Genomic DNA, 22713 nt, shown 5'->3' on the forward strand with positions numbered 1-22713 from the left:
TGCACTGCAACCTCAAATTTATACCTGCATTTTTCATTTATGACACCAAGCGATCTTGCCAGTGCAAACACAATCCCTTTCCCTACGTAACAGTTCGGGAAAGCATTGTGTACTAAACAGCTGGATGTGATTGACCATAGTTCTTGCTAGACGACTATTGCTATTTCACTGTCAACTTGCTGTGAAGTAACTATGGGAGGTCAATGGCTGATATCAGTTTCAAGAACAAGACAAGCCCGAAACGCGGAATTGAAAAATGTATCCATATATTTAATTAAAAAACCATAATAGCTGAAAAATACGCACCGTTGCCTCAAGTTAAGAAATTTGCCAGGGGCCAATATACGAAACTATCCCCTGCCGTCCGAGCAAACCTATATAGCATATATCCACCGTAAAAGAAACTGAAATTGCAAATAAAGGACTATTTGAAGACATTTCAGTTACTTTTGTAATGTTGAAACATAAGCTATAAAGTTATTCGGAATACTAAGACATCAGCAGTACCATGGCCCTGAATCGTTTTAATTTATTTTCATTACTTAGAGGCACACTTCCTACTCCAGACACAAATGTCAGTTGATAAACGTCAGTAAACGTCAAGAAATCATACTTACCTGGACCAGGGAGTACCGTGATCAGCTAGGCGGTTTCCCCAGGATGAGGCCTTTCCATTGCACTTCGGTTGGGCTGAAACCTGCGATCACCCCAAATGTGGGTGACTCGGGGTCGTTATTTATTAGTGTGGGGGTCTGCGTTCGCGCTAACCCCTGATAATTCAATTAAAAATAACCAATAATCTCAAGCTTATGACAAAATTAGTCTGGATGTCTCTGATTAGCACGTGCCAATCGATAATGTTATTATTTCTTACACTGCTCTTTCAAGGGGTGGGTACCCCGGGTGGTCTAAATAGCCCACCATTACGGATCGCGGCCATCTCACCTGTCTGCGTGTGTTTGAGTTTCGGATTTGGCCCATGTGGTTATCAGAGAAAGCTTGCCAGTATGTTATCATGGGTCGGGAGTTCTTTCCGTTCATTTTTCTTCTCCCGGGTTCTTCCTCCACCATTTATATTGCCTGCCATGCATAGCCTATCTTGTGCTGAAAAATGGCATTAAACCCTACAACAAACAACTTTCAAAGAGCCATCTCACAACGAACGTGTGAAATATCTTTGAGTAACAGCGATCCAGCATATTTGTGAGAGAAAGAAAGAAAGAAAGAGAAATAAATGGAAACATGCTTACTGGATTCGACGAAAATCAAGTTTTATTTTCACAGAACTTCTCTGCAGTAGAGAGAGAGAGTGAGAGAGAGAGAGAGAGAGAGAGAGAGAAACAATATCTTCAAATAACAGGAACAACTTCGTTAATACAGCAAGCTTGTTGTCCTTATCAAAAGCAGTGACAGCTTCATCATAAGTCTCATTGTAGAGATCATCTGCATCACCAGTTACTTCTGTATCAGCAGCACTTTCAACAATCCAAAGCTTCTAGACTCGGAGTACGGCGAAGCGTAGCTGGCCAATCAGTGGCACAAAGATTTCAAATTTAATAAAACAGAGGAAACAAATAGTAGTATTCCTTTGACCTGACAAGTCGATTTGCAGTGGTTCATAGCAAAAGAGGTTGATGCACTGCAACCACAAATTTATACCTGCATTTTTCATTTATGACACCAAGCGATCTTGCCAGTGCAAACACAATCCCTTTCCCTACGTAACAGTTCGGGAAAGCATTGTGTACTAAACAGCTGGATGTGATTGACCATAGTTCTTGCTAGACGACTATTGCTATTTCACTGTCGACTTTCTGTGAAGTAACTATGGGAGGTCAATGGCTGATATCAGTTTCAAGAACAAGACAAGCCCGAAACGCGGAATTGAAAAATGTATCCATATATTTAATTAAAAAACCATAATAGCTGAAAAATACGCACCGTTGCCTCAAGTTAAGAAATTTGCCAGGGGCCAATATACGAAACTATCCCCTGCCGTCCGAGCAAACCTATATAGCATATATCCACCGTAAAAGAAACTGAAATTGCAAATAAAGGACTATTTGAAGACATTTCAGTTACTTTTGTAATGTTGAAACATAAGCTATAAAGTTATTCGGAATACTAAGACATCAGCAGTACCATGGCCCTGAATCGTTTTAATTTATTTTCATTACTTAGAGGCACACTTCCTACTCCAGACACAAATGTCAGTTGATAAACGTCAGTAAACGTCAAGAAATCATACTTACCTGGACCAGGGAGTACCGTGATCAGCTAGGCGGTTTCCCCAGGATGAGGCCTTTCCATTGCACTTCGGTTGGGCTGAAACCTGCGATCACCCCAAATGTGGGTGACTCGGGGTCGTTATTTATTAGTGTGGGGGTCTGCGTTCGCGCTAACCCCTGATAATTCAATTAAAAATAACCAATAATCTCAAGCTTATGACAAAATTAGTCTGGATGTCTCTGATTAGCACGTGCCAATCGATAATGTTATTATTTCTTACACTGCTCTTTCAAGGGGTGGGTACACCGGGTGGTCTAAATAGCCCACCATTACGGATCGCGGCCATCTCACCTGTCTGCGTGTGTTTGAGTTTCGGATTTGGCCCATGTGGTTATCAGAGAAAGCTTGCCAGTATGTTATCATGGGTCGGGAGTTCTTTCCGTTCAGTTTTCTTCTCCCGGGTTCTTCCTCCACCATTTATATTGCCTGCCATGCATAGCCTATCTTGTGCTGAAAAATGGTATTAAACCCTACAACAAACAACTTTCAAAGAGCCATCTCACAACGAACGTGTGAAATATCTTTGAGTAACAGCGATCCAGCATATTTGTGAGAGAAAGAAAGAAAGAAAGAGAAATAAATGGAAACATGCTTACTGGATTCGACGAAAAACAAGTTTTATTTTCACAGAACTTCTCTGCAGTAGAGAGAGAGAGAGAGAAAGAGAGAGAGAGAGAGAGAGAGAGAGAGAGAGAAACAATATCTTCAAATAACAGGAACAACTTCGTTAATACAGCAAGCTTGTTGTCCTTATCAAAAGCAGTGACAGCTTCATCATAAGTCTCATTGTAGAGATCATCTGCATCACCAGTTACTTCTGTATCAGCAGCACTTTCAACAATCCAAAGCTTCTAGACTCGGAGTACGGCGAAGCGTAGCTGGCCAATCAGTGGAACAAAGATTTCATATTTAATAAAACAGAGGAAACAAATAGTAGTATTCCTTTGACCTGACAAGTCGATTTGCAGTGGTTCATAGCAAAAGAGGTTGATGCACTGCAACCTCAAATTTATACCTGCATTTTTCATTTATGACACCAAGCGATCTTGCCAGTGCAAACACAATCCCTTTCCCTACGTAACAGTTCGGGAAAGCATTGTGTACTAAACAGCTGGATGTGATTGACCATAGTTCTTGCTAGACGACTATTGCTATTTCACTGTCAATTTGCTGTGAAGTAACTATGGGAGGTCAATGGCTGATATCAGTTTCAAGAACAAGACAAGCCCGAAACGCGGAATTGAAAAATGTATCCATATATTTAATTAAAAAACCATAATAGCTGAAAAATACGCACCGTTGCCTCAAGTTAAGAAATTTGCCAGGGGCCAATATACGAAACTATCCCCTGCCGTCCGAGCAAACCTATATAGCACATATCCACCGTAAAAGAAACTGAAATTGCAAATAAAGGACTATTTGAAGACATTTCAGTTACTTTTGTAATGTTGAAACATAAGCTATAAAGTTATTCGGAATACTAAGACATCAGCAGTACCATGGCCCTGAATCGTTTTAATTTATTTTCATTACTTAGAGGCACACTTCCTACTCCAGACACAAATGTCAGTTGATAAACGTCAGTAAACGTCAAGAAATCATACTTACCTGGACCAGGGAGTACCGTGATCAGCTAGGCGGTTTCCCCAGGATGAGGCCTTTCCATTGCACTTCGGTTGGGCTGAAACCTGCGATCACCCCAAATGTGGGTGACTCGGGGTCGTTATTTATTAGTGTGGGGGTCTGCGTTCGCGCTAACCCCTGATAATTCAATTAAAAATAACCAATAATCTCAAGCTTATGACAAAATTAGTCTGGATGTCTCTGATTAGCACGTGCCAATCGATAATGTTATTATTTCTTACACTGCTCTTTCAAGGGGTGGGTACCCCGGGTGGTCTAAATAGCCCAACATTACGGATCGCGGCCATCTCACCTCTCTGCGTGTGTTTGAGTTTCGGATTTGGCCCATGTGGTTATCAGAGAAAGCTTGCCAGTATGTTATCATGGGTCGGGAGTTCTTTCCGTTCAGTTTTCTTCTCCCGGGTTCTTCCTCCACCATTTATATTGCCTGCCATGCATAGCCTATCTTGTGCTGAAAAATAGCATTAAACCCTACAACAAACAACTTTCAAAGAGCCATCTCACAACGAACGTGTGAAATATCTTTGAGTAACAGCGATCCAGCATATTTGTGAGAGAAAGAAAGAAAGAAAGAGAAATAAATGGAAACATGCTTACTGGATTCGACGAAAATCAAGTTTTATTTTCACAGAACTTCTCTGCAGTAGAGAGAGAGAGAGAGAGAGAGAGAGAGAAACAATATCTTCAAATAACAGGAACAACTTCGTTAATACAGCAAGCTTGTTGTCCTTATCAAAAGCAGTGACAGCTTCATCATAAGTCTCATTGTAGAGATCATCTGCATCACCAGTTACTTCTGTATCAGCAGCACTTTCAACAATCCAAAGCTTCTAGACTCGGAGTACGGCGAAGCGTAGCTGGCCAATCAGTGGCACAAAGATTTCAAATTTAATAAAACAGAGGAAACAAATAGTAGTATTCCTTTGACCTGACAAGTCGATTTGCAGTGGTTCATAGCAAAAGAGGTTGATGCACTGCAACCTCAAATTTATACCTGCATTTTTCATTTATGACACCAAGCGATCTTGCCAGTGCAAACACAATCCCTTTCCCTACGTAACAGTTCGGGAAAGCATTGTGTACTAAACAGCTGGATGTGATTGACCATAGTTCTTGCTAGACGACTATTGCTATTTCACTGTCAACTTGCTGTGAAGTAACTATGGGAGGTCAATGGCTGATATCAGTTTCAAGAACAAGACAAGCCCGAAACGCGGAATTGAAAAATGTATCCATATATTTAATTAAAAAACCATAATAGCTGAAAAATACGCACCGTTGCCTCAAGTTAAGAAATTTGCCAGGGGCCAATATACGAAACTATCCCCTGCCGTCCGAGCAAACCTATATAGCATATATCCACCGTAAAAGAAACTGAAATTGCAAATAAAGGACTATTTGAAGACATTTCAGTTACTTTTGTAATGTTGAAACATAAGCTATAAAGTTATTCGGAATACTAAGACATCAGCAGTACCATGGCCCTGAATCGTTTTAATTTATTTTCATTACTTAGAGGCACACTTCCTACTCCAGACACAAATGTCAGTTGATAAACGTCAGTAAACGTCAAGAAATCATACTTACCTGGACCAGGGAGTACCGTGATCAGCTAGGCGGTTTCCCCAGGATGAGGCCTTTCCATTGCACTTCGGTTGGGCTGAAACCTGCGATCACCCCAAATGTGGGTGACTCGGGGTCGTTATTTATTAGTGTGGGGGTCTGCGTTCGCGCTAACCCCTGATAATTCAATTAAAAATAACCAATAATCTCAAGCTTATGACAAAATTAGTCTGGATGTCTCTGATTAGCACGTGCCAATCGATAATGTTATTATTTCTTACACTGCTCTTTCAAGGGGTGGGTACCCCGGGTGGTCTAAATAGCCCACCATTACGGATCGCGGCCATCTCACCTGTCTGCGTGTGTTTGAGTTTCGGATTTGGCCCATGTGGTTATCAGAGAAAGCTTGCCAGTATGTTATCATGGGTCGGGAGTTCTTTCCGTTCATTTTTCTTCTCCCGGGTTCTTCCTCCACCATTTATATTGCCTGCCATGCATAGCCTATCTTGTGCTGAAAAATGGCATTAAACCCTACAACAAACAACTTTCAAAGAGCCATCTCACAACGAACGTGTGAAATATCTTTGAGTAACAGCGATCCAGCATATTTGTGAGAGAAAGAAAGAAAGAAAGAGAAATAAATGGAAACATGCTTACTGGATTCGACGAAAATCAAGTTTTATTTTCACAGAACTTCTCTGCAGTAGAGAGAGAGAGTGAGAGAGAGAGAGAGAGAGAGAGAGAGAAACAATATCTTCAAATAACAGGAACAACTTCGTTAATACAGCAAGCTTGTTGTCCTTATCAAAAGCAGTGACAGCTTCATCATAAGTCTCATTGTAGAGATCATCTGCATCACCAGTTACTTCTGTATCAGCAGCACTTTCAACAATCCAAAGCTTCTAGACTCGGAGTACGGCGAAGCGTAGCTGGCCAATCAGTGGCACAAAGATTTCAAATTTAATAAAACAGAGGAAACAAATAGTAGTATTCCTTTGACCTGACAAGTCGATTTGCAGTGGTTCATAGCAAAAGAGGTTGATGCACTGCAACCACAAATTTATACCTGCATTTTTCATTTATGACACCAAGCGATCTTGCCAGTGCAAACACAATCCCTTTCCCTACGTAACAGTTCGGGAAAGCATTGTGTACTAAACAGCTGGATGTGATTGACCATAGTTCTTGCTAGACGACTATTGCTATTTCACTGTCGACTTTCTGTGAAGTAACTATGGGAGGTCAATGGCTGATATCAGTTTCAAGAACAAGACAAGCCCGAAACGCGGAATTGAAAAATGTATCCATATATTTAATTAAAAAACCATAATAGCTGAAAAATACGCACCGTTGCCTCAAGTTAAGAAATTTGCCAGGGGCCAATATACGAAACTATCCCCTGCCGTCCGAGCAAACCTATATAGCATATATCCACCGTAAAAGAAACTGAAATTGCAAATAAAGGACTATTTGAAGACATTTCAGTTACTTTTGTAATGTTGAAACATAAGCTATAAAGTTATTCGGAATACTAAGACATCAGCAGTACCATGGCCCTGAATCGTTTTAATTTATTTTCATTACTTAGAGGCACACTTCCTACTCCAGACACAAATGTCAGTTGATAAACGTCAGTAAACGTCAAGAAATCATACTTACCTGGACCAGGGAGTACCGTGATCAGCTAGGCGGTTTCCCCAGGATGAGGCCTTTCCATTGCACTTCGGTTGGGCTGAAACCTGCGATCACCCCAAATGTGGGTGACTCGGGGTCGTTATTTATTAGTGTGGGGGTCTGCGTTCGCGCTAACCCCTGATAATTCAATTAAAAATAACCAATAATCTCAAGCTTATGACAAAATTAGTCTGGATGTCTCTGATTAGCACGTGCCAATCGATAATGTTATTATTTCTTACACTGCTCTTTCAAGGGGTGGGTACACCGGGTGGTCTAAATAGCCCACCATTACGGATCGCGGCCATCTCACCTGTCTGCGTGTGTTTGAGTTTCGGATTTGGCCCATGTGGTTATCAGAGAAAGCTTGCCAGTATGTTATCATGGGTCGGGAGTTCTTTCCGTTCAGTTTTCTTCTCCCGGGTTCTTCCTCCACCATTTATATTGCCTGCCATGCATAGCCTATCTTGTGCTGAAAAATGGTATTAAACCCTACAACAAACAACTTTCAAAGAGCCATCTCACAACGAACGTGTGAAATATCTTTGAGTAACAGCGATCCAGCATATTTGTGAGAGAAAGAAAGAAAGAAAGAGAAATAAATGGAAACATGCTTACTGGATTCGACGAAAAACAAGTTTTATTTTCACAGAACTTCTCTGCAGTAGAGAGAGAGAGAGAGAAAGAGAGAGAGAGAGAGAGAGAGAGAGAGAGAAACAATATCTTCAAATAACAGGAACAACTTCGTTAATACAGCAAGCTTGTTGTCCTTATCAAAAGCAGTGACAGCTTCATCATAAGTCTCATTGTAGAGATCATCTGCATCACCAGTTACTTCTGTATCAGCAGCACTTTCAACAATCCAAAGCTTCTAGACTCGGAGTACGGCGAAGCGTAGCTGGCCAATCAGTGGAACAAAGATTTCATATTTAATAAAACAGAGGAAACAAATAGTAGTATTCCTTTGACCTGACAAGTCGATTTGCAGTGGTTCATAGCAAAAGAGGTTGATGCACTGCAACCTCAAATTTATACCTGCATTTTTCATTTATGACACCAAGCGATCTTGCCAGTGCAAACACAATCCCTTTCCCTACGTAACAGTTCGGGAAAGCATTGTGTACTAAACAGCTGGATGTGATTGACCATAGTTCTTGCTAGACGACTATTGCTATTTCACTGTCAATTTGCTGTGAAGTAACTATGGGAGGTCAATGGCTGATATCAGTTTCAAGAACAAGACAAGCCCGAAACGCGGAATTGAAAAATGTATCCATATATTTAATTAAAAAACCATAATAGCTGAAAAATACGCACCGTTGCCTCAAGTTAAGAAATTTGCCAGGGGCCAATATACGAAACTATCCCCTGCCGTCCGAGCAAACCTATATAGCACATATCCACCGTAAAAGAAACTGAAATTGCAAATAAAGGACTATTTGAAGACATTTCAGTTACTTTTGTAATGTTGAAACATAAGCTATAAAGTTATTCGGAATACTAAGACATCAGCAGTACCATGGCCCTGAATCGTTTTAATTTATTTTCATTACTTAGAGGCACACTTCCTACTCCAGACACAAATGTCAGTTGATAAACGTCAGTAAACGTCAAGAAATCATACTTACCTGGACCAGGGAGTACCGTGATCAGCTAGGCGGTTTCCCCAGGATGAGGCCTTTCCATTGCACTTCGGTTGGGCTGAAACCTGCGATCACCCCAAATGTGGGTGACTCGGGGTCGTTATTTATTAGTGTGGGGGTCTGCGTTCGCGCTAACCCCTGATAATTCAATTAAAAATAACCAATAATCTCAAGCTTATGACAAAATTAGTCTGGATGTCTCTGATTAGCACGTGCCAATCGATAATGTTATTATTTCTTACACTGCTCTTTCAAGGGGTGGGTACCCCGGGTGGTCTAAATAGCCCAACATTACGGATCGCGGCCATCTCACCTCTCTGCGTGTGTTTGAGTTTCGGATTTGGCCCATGTGGTTATCAGAGAAAGCTTGCCAGTATGTTATCATGGGTCGGGAGTTCTTTCCGTTCAGTTTTCTTCTCCCGGGTTCTTCCTCCACCATTTATATTGCCTGCCATGCATAGCCTATCTTGTGCTGAAAAATAGCATTAAACCCTACAACAAACAACTTTCAAAGAGCCATCTCACAACGAACGTGTGAAATATCTTTGAGTAACAGCGATCCAGCATATTTGTGAGAGAAAGAAAGAAAGAAAGAGAAATAAATGGAAACATGCTTACTGGATTCGACGAAAATCAAGTTTTATTTTCACAGAACTTCTCTGCAGTAGAGAGAGAGAGAGAGAGAGAGAGAGAGAGAGAGAGAGAGAGAGAGAGAGAAACAATATCTTCAAATAACAGGAACAACTTCGTTAATACAGCAAGCTTGTTGTTCTTATCAAAAGCAGTGACAGCTTCATCATAAGTCTCATTGTAGAGATCATCTGCATCACCAGTTACTTCTGTATCAGCAGCACTTTCAACAATCCAAAGCTTCTAGACTCGGAGTACGGCGAAGCGTAGCTGGCCAATCAGTGGCACAAAGATTTCAAATTTAATAAAACAGAGGAAACAAATAGTAGTATTCCTTTGACCTGACAAGTCGATTTGCAGTGGTGCATAGCAAAAGAGGTTGATGCACTGCAACCTCAAATTTATACCTGCATTTTTCATTTATGACACCAAGCGATCTTGCCAGTGCAAACACAATCCCTTTCCCTACGTAACAGTTCGGGAAAGCATTGTGTACTAAACAGCTGGATGTGATTGACCATAGTTCTTGCTAGACGACTATTGCTATTTCACTGTCAACTTGCTGTGAAGTAACTATGGGAGGTCAATGGCTGATATCAGTTTCAAGAACAAGACAAGCCCGAAACGCGGAATTGAAAAATGTATCCATATATTTAATTAAAAAACCATAATAGCTGAAAAATACGCACCGTTGCCTCAAGTTAAGAAATTTGCCAGGGGCCAATATACGAAACTATCCCCTGCCGTCCGAGCAAACCTATATAGCATATATCCACCGTAAAAGAAACTGAAATTGCAAATAAAGGACTATTTGAAGACATTTCAGTTACTTTTGTAATGTTGAAACATAAGCTATAAAGTTATTCGGAATACTAAGACATCAGCAGTACCATGGCCCTGAATCGTTTTAATTTATTTTCATTACTTAGAGGCACACTTCCTACTCCAGACACAAATGTCAGTTGATAAACGTCAGTAAACGTCAAGAAATCATACTTACCTGGACCAGGGAGTACCGTGATCAGCTAGGCGGTTTCCCCAGGATATCCGGCCAAGACAAAGTAGATCAAAGAATTCTTTTGAAGTGAAAGTTCAAAGTTTACCGCTTTGGAATATGTATCGCCGTGTTGAAATCAACATCTCAAGGTATGTGAATTCAGATGTGTATCTTCGTACACTACGAGTGGAAGGACGAATTTCTCGGGAGGAAGCGCTTCGCAAACTTGAAGCTGCAGGTGTTACTATTTCTGACATCGAAGGTTTATATAGAGAAGGGGAAAATGCCCCATGGAATGCTGTGCTCAAGTCCCAAGAGAAGGCAAAAGGCGTGACCGGTGACGGCATTAAATATATTGCTAACCTAATAATTGACCTCAGAATACACTGGCTGCCCCTGTTTGTCAATGATATTGTTATCAAGGAAGTTCTAAAGGATTATGGGGAGATCCTTGACATAACCAGAGACAAGACAATTATAAACAAGGACACAATGATTGAAAACGGTACAAGGATAGTGAAACTCCGGACCACAGAATTCGATTGCAGGAATATTCCCCACATCGTGTCGCTTGGCATGTGTGGTATGCTTATAACAATGAAGGGCCGCCCCCCACTTTGCCTGAGATGTCGTCAGTCGGGGCACCTCCGAAAAGACTGCCCAGAGAAAGGTGCTAGCTATGCTTCAGCAGTGAATAATAAAGGACACGTTGCCCAACAACCACCTGCACCAAGCACATCAACCCAAGCAACGACACACGAACCTTTAACACCAGCAGCCCCTGCGTCGACAAACAGCAAACCAATTGATCACCCCACCACCCCCACCCCCTTGGACGCCTCCCACGGGGCGGAAGAGGAAGTAGCGACCCAAACACAAGAGAAAGCAACAGTACCGGATGACAATGATGAAGATGACTCGAATCAACCCAGACCACAAGAAAAAAGAGAATTGTTTGACCTAGATTCGTGCACGTGGCAGGTAGTCACGTCTAAAAGATCAAAAAAGTCTCGTCTTGAGGAGGATTCAAGTATGGATGTGCAAAATTCTTAATTTGGATTACACTACAGTAACTGTGTAATAAAGAAATCGGAACGCTCACGGACAATGAATACAATCAAATGGACCGGGCATATACAAGGACAGTAAAATGGACAATGAATAAGCATAACGGACTAAATATTTCAGGACTTTCCCTGGTTATACGTTCTATTACAGGTTTGTTCTTTTACTTAATCCTAATTTTTCATTCTCTTCAAATGTACAATATCCTTCATATCATCCTTATCTATTTCATAGCACATACAACATTTGTAGATTTTTATCTATTTTCTTCAACCATATTTTATCCCTTAATTACATATCCTCCCTTATTATGTTATCGTTCAGCAAGTCATTTCTGGTTTCCAATAGTATTACCTTATACAACGGACTCTACCCGTCTCGAGTTCAGATTGATTCACTTGATACACCTAGAGTCCCACATACATTAACGATTTTGAACCTATTCTGGACATGCCATACCAATAACAAGCAACCCATGAGTAAAATTAATATCCTTACATTAAATGTCAATGGCCTTCGAACCAACACGGATCAAAAACTATACGAGATTAGAAACTTGGTATCTTCGCATCACATCGACCTTGTATTCCTACAAGAAACCCACGTGGAGAAAAGAACCCTTACTTCAAAAATTCAAGATAAATTGCAATGTTATTATGCCATATGGAGTTTTGGCTCGAATCTTTCATCTGGAGCTGCTATCATTAATTTTAATCCTAACATACGTTTTTTAAAATATGAAACGGATTTTGACGGTAGAATAATATGTGCTGACTTTCAATTTAATGATATACCATATCGTGCCATAAATATATATGCCCCCATCCCTGATTCGGAGAAAAGTGAATTTTTTACTTCATTGTTCACATATTTAACGGGACAACATAATCTCATTCTTGCTGGAGATTTCAATTGTGTCACTAACTCCAACCTTGACCGAGTAGGTAATCTAACCAATTACAGCGAAAAGTCCGTCCAAACATTGAAATCGCTTATATCCAACTTTAAACTAATTGACACATTTCGCAAACTGAACCCCTCGGCAAAATTGTACACATGGTATCGAAACACACTAGACCCCTCATTACCACTGTTAGCAAGCAGACTTGATCGACTGTATGTTTCTAAAAACATAGCAAATTTCATCATTAATTCGACAATCGTTAACTTCGCTCAGTCCGACCACGATGCAGTAACTTTAAGTATAGCATGTAACTCATCAATATCATATGGTACCGGTTACTGGAAATGCAATAACTCGCACTTAAACCATAACACATTAAAAACTCTCATTACGGACCTAATTAAGAGAGAACTAAGATATCATAACATCACCCTAGAATATTGGGATGAGCTAAAACTCAAACTTAAAGAAGAAATCATTCGATATTCCAAACAACTTTCGAAAGTTAAAAACTCTGCAATTAAATCATTGAAGAAAGACTACCAATATCTAAGACAGAAATATGATTTAACCAATAATGAAGAACTTCTCTTTCAAATACAAGAACTCCGAATGTCTATCAAGGAATTACAAAATGAAAAATATATAGGATCAGTCATTAGGAGCAAAGCGAAAATTTTAGATAATAACGAAAGACCGAGCCAATTCTTTTTTCAATTAGAAAATAAAAAGGGTTCCCAGAAAACTATCACTGAAATTGAGTATAATAATGTGACTCATAACTCAAGTGTTGATATCTTAAACTGTTTTAAAAAGTTGTATTCAAATCTTTTTACCACAGAATTGATTGATGAAGAATTGTTTAAAGAATTTCTAACTGGGTTACCTCAGTTAAAGGCTGAAGATAACCAATTCCTTACCGGACCAATTACTAAAGTAGAAATTTGGAAATCTTTAAATATGATGGAGCCAAATAAATCACCTGGACCCGATGGTCTCACAAAAGAGTTTTATGTCACGTTTTTTGAATGTTTAGGCGACACATTAGTCCGTTTATATAATTTGATCTTTGAATCAAACACTTTGTCTGATTCACAAAGACTATCTTATATTACGTTATTATGTAAGGATCCTGAAAATTCAAATAATATGAAAAATTGGAGACCTATCTCCCTATTAAATTTAGACTATAAAATTCTATCCAAAGTTATTGCTAATCGACTTGGAAATGTCATGTCCAAAATAATACACATGGATCAAACATGTGGAGTTAAAGGTCGATCTATTTTTAATAATGGTCACCTTATACGAAACATCTGTGACTACATCGAACAAAAAGAATTATCATGTGCATTTATTTCCTTAGATCAAGAAAAGGCATTTGATAGGGTAAATTATCAATTTATGTTAAAAACATTAGAATCTTTCGGGTTTGATCCTGACTTTATTAAATGGATTTCAATTTTCTACACTGATATTAGTTCATCAGTTATAGTCAATAATTTTATTTCGGACCCCTTTTTAATCTCAAGAGGAGTCCGTCAAGGTTGCAGTCTTTCCCCCCTTTTATATGTAATAGTGTACGAGCCTTTTGCAATCAAAATTCGAAACGACCCAGAAATTATAGGTGTTAAGGTGCCAGGTGCAACAGAAGCCTGTAAGATCTCCCTTTTCGCGGACGATAGTACAGGCTTCTGTTGCACGGACAAATCGATCGAACGGTATTTATTTTGGTCTCGCATGTACGATCGCGCTTCCGGTGCTAAGGTAAATTATAGCAAATCAAACGGTATGTTCATGGGTAAATGGCGGAACCGCAGTGATCACCCCTTTGGCATTTCCTGGATCGACAAACAAAAAATTGTAGGGTTTCATTTTGGCAACGATTTAAGTCATGATGATCACTGGAACAAAAATGTTACTAAACTTACGAATACACTATTACTATGGAAACGTAGAAATTTACCTCTCATTTCTAAATCCCATGTTATTAATCTTTTAGCTTATAGCAAAATTTGGTATACTGCAACCGTGACTGATCTACCTAAACATTATGAAATTTTAATAAATAGGAATATCTTCACATTTTTGTGGAATTCTAAATTCGAACCTCTCGCTAGAGCTGTATGCATCAATCCCCTTTACGACGGAGGTTTAAACATCACCCATTTGAGATGTAAAATCCAAGCAATACGTATACAGCATATACAAAAATTACTCGACGATGAATATTCAGCCAAATGGAAAGATTTTGCAAGGTATTGGATCGGTTTACAACTAAGGTCTTTCAACCCTAATTTGGCGCTTAATAAATTTACTCATACGCTATATGTTCCTAAATTCTATCAAAAGTGCATGACCATTTTCAAAACATTTCATGAAAATAATCCTAGTCTCAAATTTGGTCTAGTCCCCACAAAATATTTCTACCAACGACAATTACAAAGCTATGTTCTTGAACCTAAAATAACCAAATTATACGATTTAAATTTCGGCAACATTTGGAAAAATTTGCATAATAAATTTTTAGACCCCATCACTAGAGATGTGTGTTTTAAAACAATACATGATATTTTGCCCGTTAACTACAACATGTTCTTAAAGAAGATTTCCAAATCTAAGTTATGCGCTTTTTGCGGTGACATTGAAACGACTGATCATTTATTTTTCGAATGCAAATTAATACTCCCCTTACAACAGCTCATTATCAAATGGTTAAAAAAACTTTCCAGAAACTCCTTCAATACCTTTTATACTTTCCTTAAATTCGGTCCTATCCCGAATGGGGCCTCGTTCCCGGAACCTGAATTCGAGGACTTGTGCCTTTTATTATGCGCTGAATATAAATATGCTATATGGATTAAACGTATACGAGCATATTATTATAAAGAAGTGGTAACCAGTAACACCTTGTTATCCTTCTTTCTCTCCCGATTAAAATGCAGAATCAGAACTGACTTTTCCAGGCTTAACTTGGTTCATTTTATAGATAAATGGTGTTTAGCTGGATTATTCTGTTCTCTCTTCAATTTTGAATTAGTAATAGACATAAGTCTAGAATAATACTACATTCCTTCCCTTTTGGATAAATCCAATTATATATAATTTTACGATTTCTCCTTAGATCTCACTACACAGTCACCATGTTTTAATCCACGTCTGCCGGCCTACACGTTAATTTAAGAATATCTCAAGCAGCACGTGCTAACATTCTCTGTTTTATTGCACGAACTTTTACAGCACTTCACTGGTCTATCAAATTTACATGAGGTATAGTACTTGCATCACCTTAAATACACTTTGCATTTTTAAGAATACAGTTTCTCTAATATTAGAATTTTATAATTTGCAATATTTAAACTTCTGTATGAGATTAGTATACGTTTCGCAAACTAGATGTTACAAATTTACAATAGAAATTGCATACAATCATATTATGTATAACTTTGTCGCTTGTGAGCTATGCGCTTTACAATATATGTACATTTGTGTGTATACAAGAGCATGGATGGACAGTGAGTGTGCACATCTACGTGTATTTATGAGTTTGTGTGCTAAGGCGTGTATGGGGTGAAGATGGGAGTGTCGTTTTCGCTTGTACATTTCAACATGTAAATATTGAATAAAGATTTTATGAAAAATAAAAAAAAGGTTTCCCCAGGATGAGGCCTTTCCATTGCACTTCGGTTGGGCTGAAACCTGCGATCACCCCAAATGTGGGTGACTCGGGGTCGTTATTTATTAGTGTGGGGGTCTGCGTTCGCGCTAACCCCTGATAATTCAATTAAAAATAACCAATAATCTCAAGCTTATGACAAAATTAGTCTGGATGTCTCTGATTAGCACGTGCCAATCGATAATGTTATTATTTCTTACACTGCTCTTTCAAGGGGTGGGTACCCCGGGTGGTCTAAATAGCCCACCATTACGGATCGCGGCCATCTCACCTCTCTGCGTGTGTTTGAGTTTCGGATTTGGCCCATGTGGTTATCAGAGAAAGCTTGCCAGTATGTTATCATGGGTCGGGAGTTCTTTCCGTTCAGTTTTCTTCTCCCGGGTTCTTCCTCCACCATTTATATTGCCTGCCATGCATAGCCTATCTTGTGCTGAAAAATGGCATTAAACCCTACAACAAACAACTTTCAAAGAGCCATCTCACAACGAACGTGTGAAATATCTTTGAGTAACAGCGATCCAGCATATTTGTGAGAGAAAGAAAGAAAGAAAGAGAAATAAATGGAAACATGCTTACTGGATTCGACGAAAATCAAGTTTTATTTTCACAGAACTTCTGTGCAGTAGAGAGAGAGAGAGAGAGAGAGAGAGAGAAACAATATCTTCAAATAACAGGAACAACTTCGTTAATACAGCAAGCTTGTTGTCCTTATCAAAAGCAGTGACAGCTTCATCATAAGTCTCATTGTAGAGATCATCTGCATCACCAGTTACTTCTGTATCAGCAGCACTTTCAACAATCCAAAGCTTCTAGACTCGGAGTACGGCGAAGCGTAGCTGGCCAATCAGTGGCACAAAGATTTCAAATTTAATAAAACAGAGGAAACAAATAGTAGTATTCCTTTGACCTGACAAGTCGATTTGCAGTGGTTCATAGCAAAAGAGGTTGATGCACTGCAACCACAAATTTATACCTGCATTTTTCATTTATGACACCAAGCGATCTTGCCAGTGCAAACACAATCCCTTTCCCTACGTAACAGTTCGGGAAAGCATTGTGTACTAAACAGCTGGATGTGATTGACCATAGTTCTTGCTAGACGACTATTGCTATTTCACTGTCGACTTTCTGTGAAGTAACTATGGGAGGTCAATGGCTGATATCAGTTTCAAGAACAAGACAAGCCCGAAACGCGGAATTGAAAAATGTATCCATATATTTAATTAAAAAACCATAATAGCTGAAAAATACGCACCGTTGCCTCAAGTTAAGAAATTTGCCAGGGGCCAATATACGAAACTATCCCCTGCCGTCCGAGCAAACCTATATAGCATATATCCACCGTAAAAGAAACTGAAATTGCAAATAAAGGACTATTTGAAGACATTTCAGTTACTTTTGTAATGTTGAAACATAAGCTATAAAGTTATTCGGAATACTAAGACATCAGCAGTACCATGGCCCTGAATCGTTTTAATTTATTTTCATTACTTAGAGGCACACTTCCTACTCCAGACACAAATGTCAGTTGATAAACGTCAGTAAACGTCAAGAAATCATACTTACCTGGACCAGGGAGTACCGTGATCAGCTAGGCGGTTTCCCCAGGATGAGGCCTTTCCATTGCACTTCGGTTGGGCTGAAACCTGCGATCACCCCAAATGTGGGTGACTCGGGGTCGTTATTTATTAGTGTGGGGGTCTGCGTTCGCGCTAACCCCTGATAATTCAATTAAAAATAACCAATAATCTCAAGCTTATGACAAAATTAGTCTGGATGTCTCTGATTAGCACGTGCCAATCGATAATGTTATTATTTCTTACACTGCTCTTTCAAGGGGTGGGTACCCCGGGTGGTCTAAATAGCCCACCATTACGGATCGCGGCCATCTCACCTCTCTGCGTGTGTTTGAGTTTCGGATTTGGCCCATGTGGTTATCAGAGAAAGCTTGCCAGTATGTTATCATGGGTCGGGAGTTCTTTCCGTTCATTTTTCTTCTCCCGGGTTCTTCCTCCACCATTTATATTGCCTGCCATGCATAGCCTATCTTGTGCTGAAAAATGGCATTAAACCCTACAACAAACAACTTTCAAAGAGCCATCTCACAACGAACGTGTGAAATATCTTTGAGTAACAGCGATCCAGCATATTTGTGAGAGAAAGAAAGAAAGAAAGAGAAATAAATGGAAACATGCTTACTGGATTCGACGAAAATCAAGTTTTATTTTCACAGAACTTCTCTGCAGTAGAGAGAGAGAGAGAGAGAGAGAGAGAGAGAGAGAAACAATATCTTCAAATAACAGGAACAACTTCGTTAATACAGCAAGCTTGTTGTCCTTATCAAAAGCAGTGACAGCTTCATCATAAGTCTCATTGTAGAGATCATCTGCATCACCAGTTACTTCTGTATCAGCAGCACTTTCAACAATCCAAAGCTTCTAGACTCGGAGTACGGCGAAGCGTAGCTGGCCAATCAGTGGAACAAAGATTTCATATTTAATAAAACAGAGGAAACAAATAGTAGTATTCCTTTGACCTGACAAGTCGATTTGCAGTGGTTCATAGCAAAAGAGGTTGATGCACTGCAACCTCAAATTTATACCTGCATTTTTCATTTATGACACCAAGCGATCTTGCCAGTGCAAACACAATCCCTTTCCCTACGTAACAGTTCGGGAAAGCATTGTGTACTAAACAGCTGGATGTGATTGACCATAGTTCTTGCTAGACGACTATTGCTATTTCACTGTCAATTTGCTGTGAAGTAACTATGGGAGGTCAATGGCTGATATCAGTTTCAAGAACAAGACAAGCCCGAAACGCGGAATTGAAAAATGTATCCATATATTTAATTAAAAAACCATAATAGCTGAAAAATACGCACCGTTGCCTCAAGTTAAGAAATTTGCCAGGGGCCAATATACGAAACTATCCCCTGCCGTCCGAGCAAACCTATATAGCACATATCCACCGTAAAAGAAACTGAAATTGCAAATAAAGGACTATTTGAAGACATTTCAGTTACTTTTGTAATGTTGAAACATAAGCTATAAAGTTATTCGGAATACTAAGACATCAACAGTACCATGGCCCTGAATCGTTTTAATTTATTTTCATTACTTAGAGGCACACTTCCTACTCCAGACACAAATGTCAGTTGATAAACGTCAGTAAACGTCAAGAAATCATACTTACCTGGACCAGGGAGTACCGTGATCAGCTAGGCGGTTTCCCCAGGATGAGGCCTTTCCATTGCACTTCGGTTGGGCTGAAACCTGCGATCACCCCAAATGTGGGTGACTCGGGGTCGTTATTTATTAGTGTGGGGGTCTGCGTTCGCGCTAACCCCTGATAATTCAATTAAAAATAACCAATAATCTCAAGCTTATGACAAAATTAGTCTGGATGTCTCTGATTAGCAATCGATAATGTTATTATTTCTTAAACTGCTCTTTCAAGGGGACGGGTACCCCGGGTGGTCTAAATAGCCCACCATTACGGATCGCGGCCATCTCACCTGTCTGCGTGTGTTTGAGTTTCGGATTTGGCCCATGTGGTTATCAGAGAAAGCTTGCCAGTATGTTATCATGGGTCGGGAGTTCTTTCCGTTCAGTTTTCTTCTCCCGGGTTCTTCCTCCACCATTTATATTGCCTGCCATGCATAGCCTATCTTGTGCTGAAAAATGGTATTAAACCCTACAACAAACAACTTTCAAAGAGCCATCTCACAACGAACGTGTGAAATATCTTTGAGTAACAGCGATCCAGCATATTTGTGAGAGAAAGAAAGAAAGAAAGAGAAATAAATGGAAACATGCTTACTGGATTCGACGAAAAACAAGTTTTATTTTCACAGAACTTCTCTGCAGTAGAGAGAGAGAGAGAGAAAGAGAGAGAGAGAGAGAGAGAGAGAGAAACAATATCTTCAAATAACAGGAACAACTTCGTTAATACAGCAAGCTTGTTGTCCTTATCAAAAGCAGTGACAGCTTCATCATAAGTCTCATTGTAGAGATCATCTGCATCACCAGTTACTTCTGTATCAGCAGCACTTTCAACAATCCAAAGCTTCTAGACTCGGAGTACGGCGAAGCGTAGCTGGCCAATCAGTGGCACAAAGATTTCAAATTTAATAAAACAGAGGAAACAAATAGTAGTATTCCTTTGACCTGACAAGTCGATTTGCAGTGGTTCATAGCAAAAGAGGTTGATGCACTGCAACCACAAATTTATACCTGCATTTTTCATTTATGACACCAAGCGATCTTGCCAGTGCAAACACAATCCCTTTCCCTACGTAACAGTTCGGGAAAGCATTGTGTACTAAACAGCTGGATGTGATTGACCATAGTTCTTGCTAGACGACTATTGCTATTTCACTGTCGACTTTCTGTGAAGTAACTATGGGAGGTCAATGGCTGATATCAGTTTCAAGAACAAGACAAGCCCGAAACGCGGAATTGAAAAATGTATCCATATATTTAATTAAAAAACCATAATAGCTGAAAAATACGCACCGTTGCCTCAAGTTAAGAAATTTGCCAGGGGCCAATATACGAAACTATCCCCTGCCGTCCGAGCAAACCTATATAGCATATATCCACCGTAAAAGAAACTGAAATTGCAAATAAAGGACTATTTGAAGACATTTCAGTTACTTTTGTAATGTTGAAACATAAGCTATAAAGTTATTCGGAATACTAAGACATCAGCAGTACCATGGCCCTGAATCGTTTTAATTTATTTTCATTACTTAGAGGCACACTTCCTACTCCAGACACAAATGTCAGTTGATAAACGTCAGTAAACGTCAAGAAATCATACTTACCTGGACCAGGGAGTACCGTGATCAGCTAGGCGGTTTCCCCAGGATGAGGCCTTTCCATTGCACTTCGGTTGGGCTGAAACCTGCGATCACCCCAAATGTGGGTGACTCGGGGTCGTTATTTATTAGTGTGGGGGTCTGCGTTCGCGCTAACCCCTGATAATTCAATTAAAAATAACCAATAATCTCAAGCTTATGACAAAATTAGTCTGGATGTCTCTGATTAGCACGTGCCAATCGATAATGTTATTATTTCTTACACTGCTCTTTCAAGGGGTGGGTACCCCGGGTGGTCTAAATAGCCCACCATTACGGATCGCGGCCATCTCACCTCTCTGCGTGTGTTTGAGTTTCGGATTTGGCCCATGTGGTTATCAGAGAAAGCTTGCCAGTATGTTATCATGGGTCGGGAGTTCTTTCCGTTCATTTTTCTTCTCCCGGGTTCTTCCTCCACCATTTATATTGCCTGCCATGCATAGCCTATCTTGTGCTGAAAAATGGCATTAAACCCTACAACAAACAACTTTCAAAGAGCCATCTCACAACGAACGTGTGAAATATCTTTGAGTAACAGCGATCCAGCATATTTGTGAGAGAAAGAAAGAAAGAAAGAGAAATAAATGGAAACATGCTTACTGGATTCGACGAAAATCAAGTTTTATTTTCACAGAACTTCTCTGCAGTAGAGAGAGAGAGAGAGAGAGAGAGAGAGAAACAATATCTTCAAATAACAGGAACAACTTCGTTAATACAGCAAGCTTGTTGTCCTTATCAAAAGCAGTGACAGCTTCATCATAAGTCTCATTGTAGAGATCATCTGCATCACCAGTTACTTCTGTATCAGCAGCACTTTCAACAATCCAAAGCTTCTAGACTCGGAGTACGGCGAAGCGTAGCTGGCCAATCAGTGGAACAAAGATTTCATATTTAATAAAACAGAGGAAACAAATAGTAGTATTCCTTTGACCTGACAAGTCGATTTGCAGTGGTTCATAGCAAAAGAGGTTGATGCACTGCAACCTCAAATTTATACCTGCATTTTTCATTTATGACACCAAGCGATCTTGCCAGTGCAAACACAATCCCTTTCCCTACGTAACAGTTCGGGAAAGCATTGTGTACTAAACAGCTGGATGTGATTGACCATAGTTCTTGCTAGACGACTATTGCTATTTCACTGTCAATTTGCTGTGAAGTAACTATGGGAGGTCAATGGCTGATATCAGTTTCAAGAACAAGACAAGCCCGAAACGCGGAATTGAAAAATGTATCCATATATTTAATTAAAAAACCATAATAGCTGAAAAATACGCACCGTTGCCTCAAGTTAAGAAATTTGCCAGGGGCCAATATACGAAACTATCCCCTGCCGTCCGAGCAAACCTATATAGCACATATCCACCGTAAAAGAAACTGAAATTGCAAATAAAGGACTATTTGAAGACATTTCAGTTACTTTTGTAATGTTGAAACATAAGCTATAAAGTTATTCGGAATACTAAGACATCAGCAGTACCATGGCCCTGAATCGTTTTAATTTATTTTCATTACTTAGAGGCACACTTCCTACTCCAGACACAAATGTCAGTTGATAAACGTCAGTAAACGTCAAGAAATCATACTTACCTGGATCAGGGAGTACCGTGATCAGCTAGGCGGTTTCCCCAGGATGAGGCCTTTCCATTGCACTTCGGTTGGGCTGAAACCTGCGATCACCCCAAATGTGGGTGACTCGGGGTCGTTATTTATTAGTGTGGGGGTCTGCGTTCGCGCTAACCCCTGATAATTCAATTAAAAATAACC

General features: G+C 39.7%; 11 non-coding genes across 11 annotated transcripts; all 11 read left to right on the plus strand.

Moving 5' to 3' along the window:
* The first annotated feature begins 609 nt into the window (after positions 1–609).
* On the plus strand, positions 610–773 carry LOC149778026 (U1 spliceosomal RNA). Its single transcript, XR_016415732.1, has one exon. It is a non-coding gene; the product is annotated as a U1 spliceosomal RNA (small nuclear RNA).
* Positions 774–2244: 1471 nt separating this feature from the next.
* LOC149778027 (U1 spliceosomal RNA) lies at positions 2245–2408 on the plus strand. Its single transcript, XR_016415733.1, has one exon. It is a non-coding gene; the product is annotated as a U1 spliceosomal RNA (small nuclear RNA).
* Positions 2409–3889: 1481 nt separating this feature from the next.
* On the plus strand, positions 3890–4053 carry LOC149778028 (U1 spliceosomal RNA). Its single transcript, XR_016415734.1, has one exon. It is a non-coding gene; the product is annotated as a U1 spliceosomal RNA (small nuclear RNA).
* A 1459-nt stretch (positions 4054–5512) lies between these two features.
* Positions 5513–5676, plus strand: LOC149778029 (U1 spliceosomal RNA). The gene has a single exon (XR_016415735.1). It is a non-coding gene; the product is annotated as a U1 spliceosomal RNA (small nuclear RNA).
* A 1471-nt stretch (positions 5677–7147) lies between these two features.
* Positions 7148–7311, plus strand: LOC149778030 (U1 spliceosomal RNA). The gene has a single exon (XR_016415736.1). It is a non-coding gene; the product is annotated as a U1 spliceosomal RNA (small nuclear RNA).
* Positions 7312–8790: 1479 nt separating this feature from the next.
* Positions 8791–8954, plus strand: LOC149778031 (U1 spliceosomal RNA). Its single transcript, XR_016415737.1, has one exon. It is a non-coding gene; the product is annotated as a U1 spliceosomal RNA (small nuclear RNA).
* Positions 8955–16024: 7070 nt separating this feature from the next.
* Positions 16025–16184, plus strand: LOC149778032 (U1 spliceosomal RNA). Its single transcript, XR_016415996.1, has one exon. It is a non-coding gene; the product is annotated as a U1 spliceosomal RNA (small nuclear RNA).
* Positions 16185–17643: 1459 nt separating this feature from the next.
* LOC149778033 (U1 spliceosomal RNA) lies at positions 17644–17807 on the plus strand. The gene has a single exon (XR_016415738.1). It is a non-coding gene; the product is annotated as a U1 spliceosomal RNA (small nuclear RNA).
* A 1465-nt stretch (positions 17808–19272) lies between these two features.
* Positions 19273–19436, plus strand: LOC149778034 (U1 spliceosomal RNA). Its single transcript, XR_016415739.1, has one exon. It is a non-coding gene; the product is annotated as a U1 spliceosomal RNA (small nuclear RNA).
* A 1469-nt stretch (positions 19437–20905) lies between these two features.
* On the plus strand, positions 20906–21069 carry LOC149778035 (U1 spliceosomal RNA). The gene has a single exon (XR_016415740.1). It is a non-coding gene; the product is annotated as a U1 spliceosomal RNA (small nuclear RNA).
* Positions 21070–22528: 1459 nt separating this feature from the next.
* Positions 22529–22692, plus strand: LOC149778036 (U1 spliceosomal RNA). The gene has a single exon (XR_016415911.1). It is a non-coding gene; the product is annotated as a U1 spliceosomal RNA (small nuclear RNA).
* Positions 22693–22713: the final 21 nt, after the last annotated feature.

Source organism: Sinohyriopsis cumingii, chromosome 17, assembly GCF_028554795.1.
Source record: "Sinohyriopsis cumingii isolate HCF-2022 chromosome 17, ASM2855479v2, whole genome shotgun sequence".
NCBI classification, from domain to species: Eukaryota; Metazoa; Mollusca; class Bivalvia; order Unionida; family Unionidae; genus Sinohyriopsis; species Sinohyriopsis cumingii.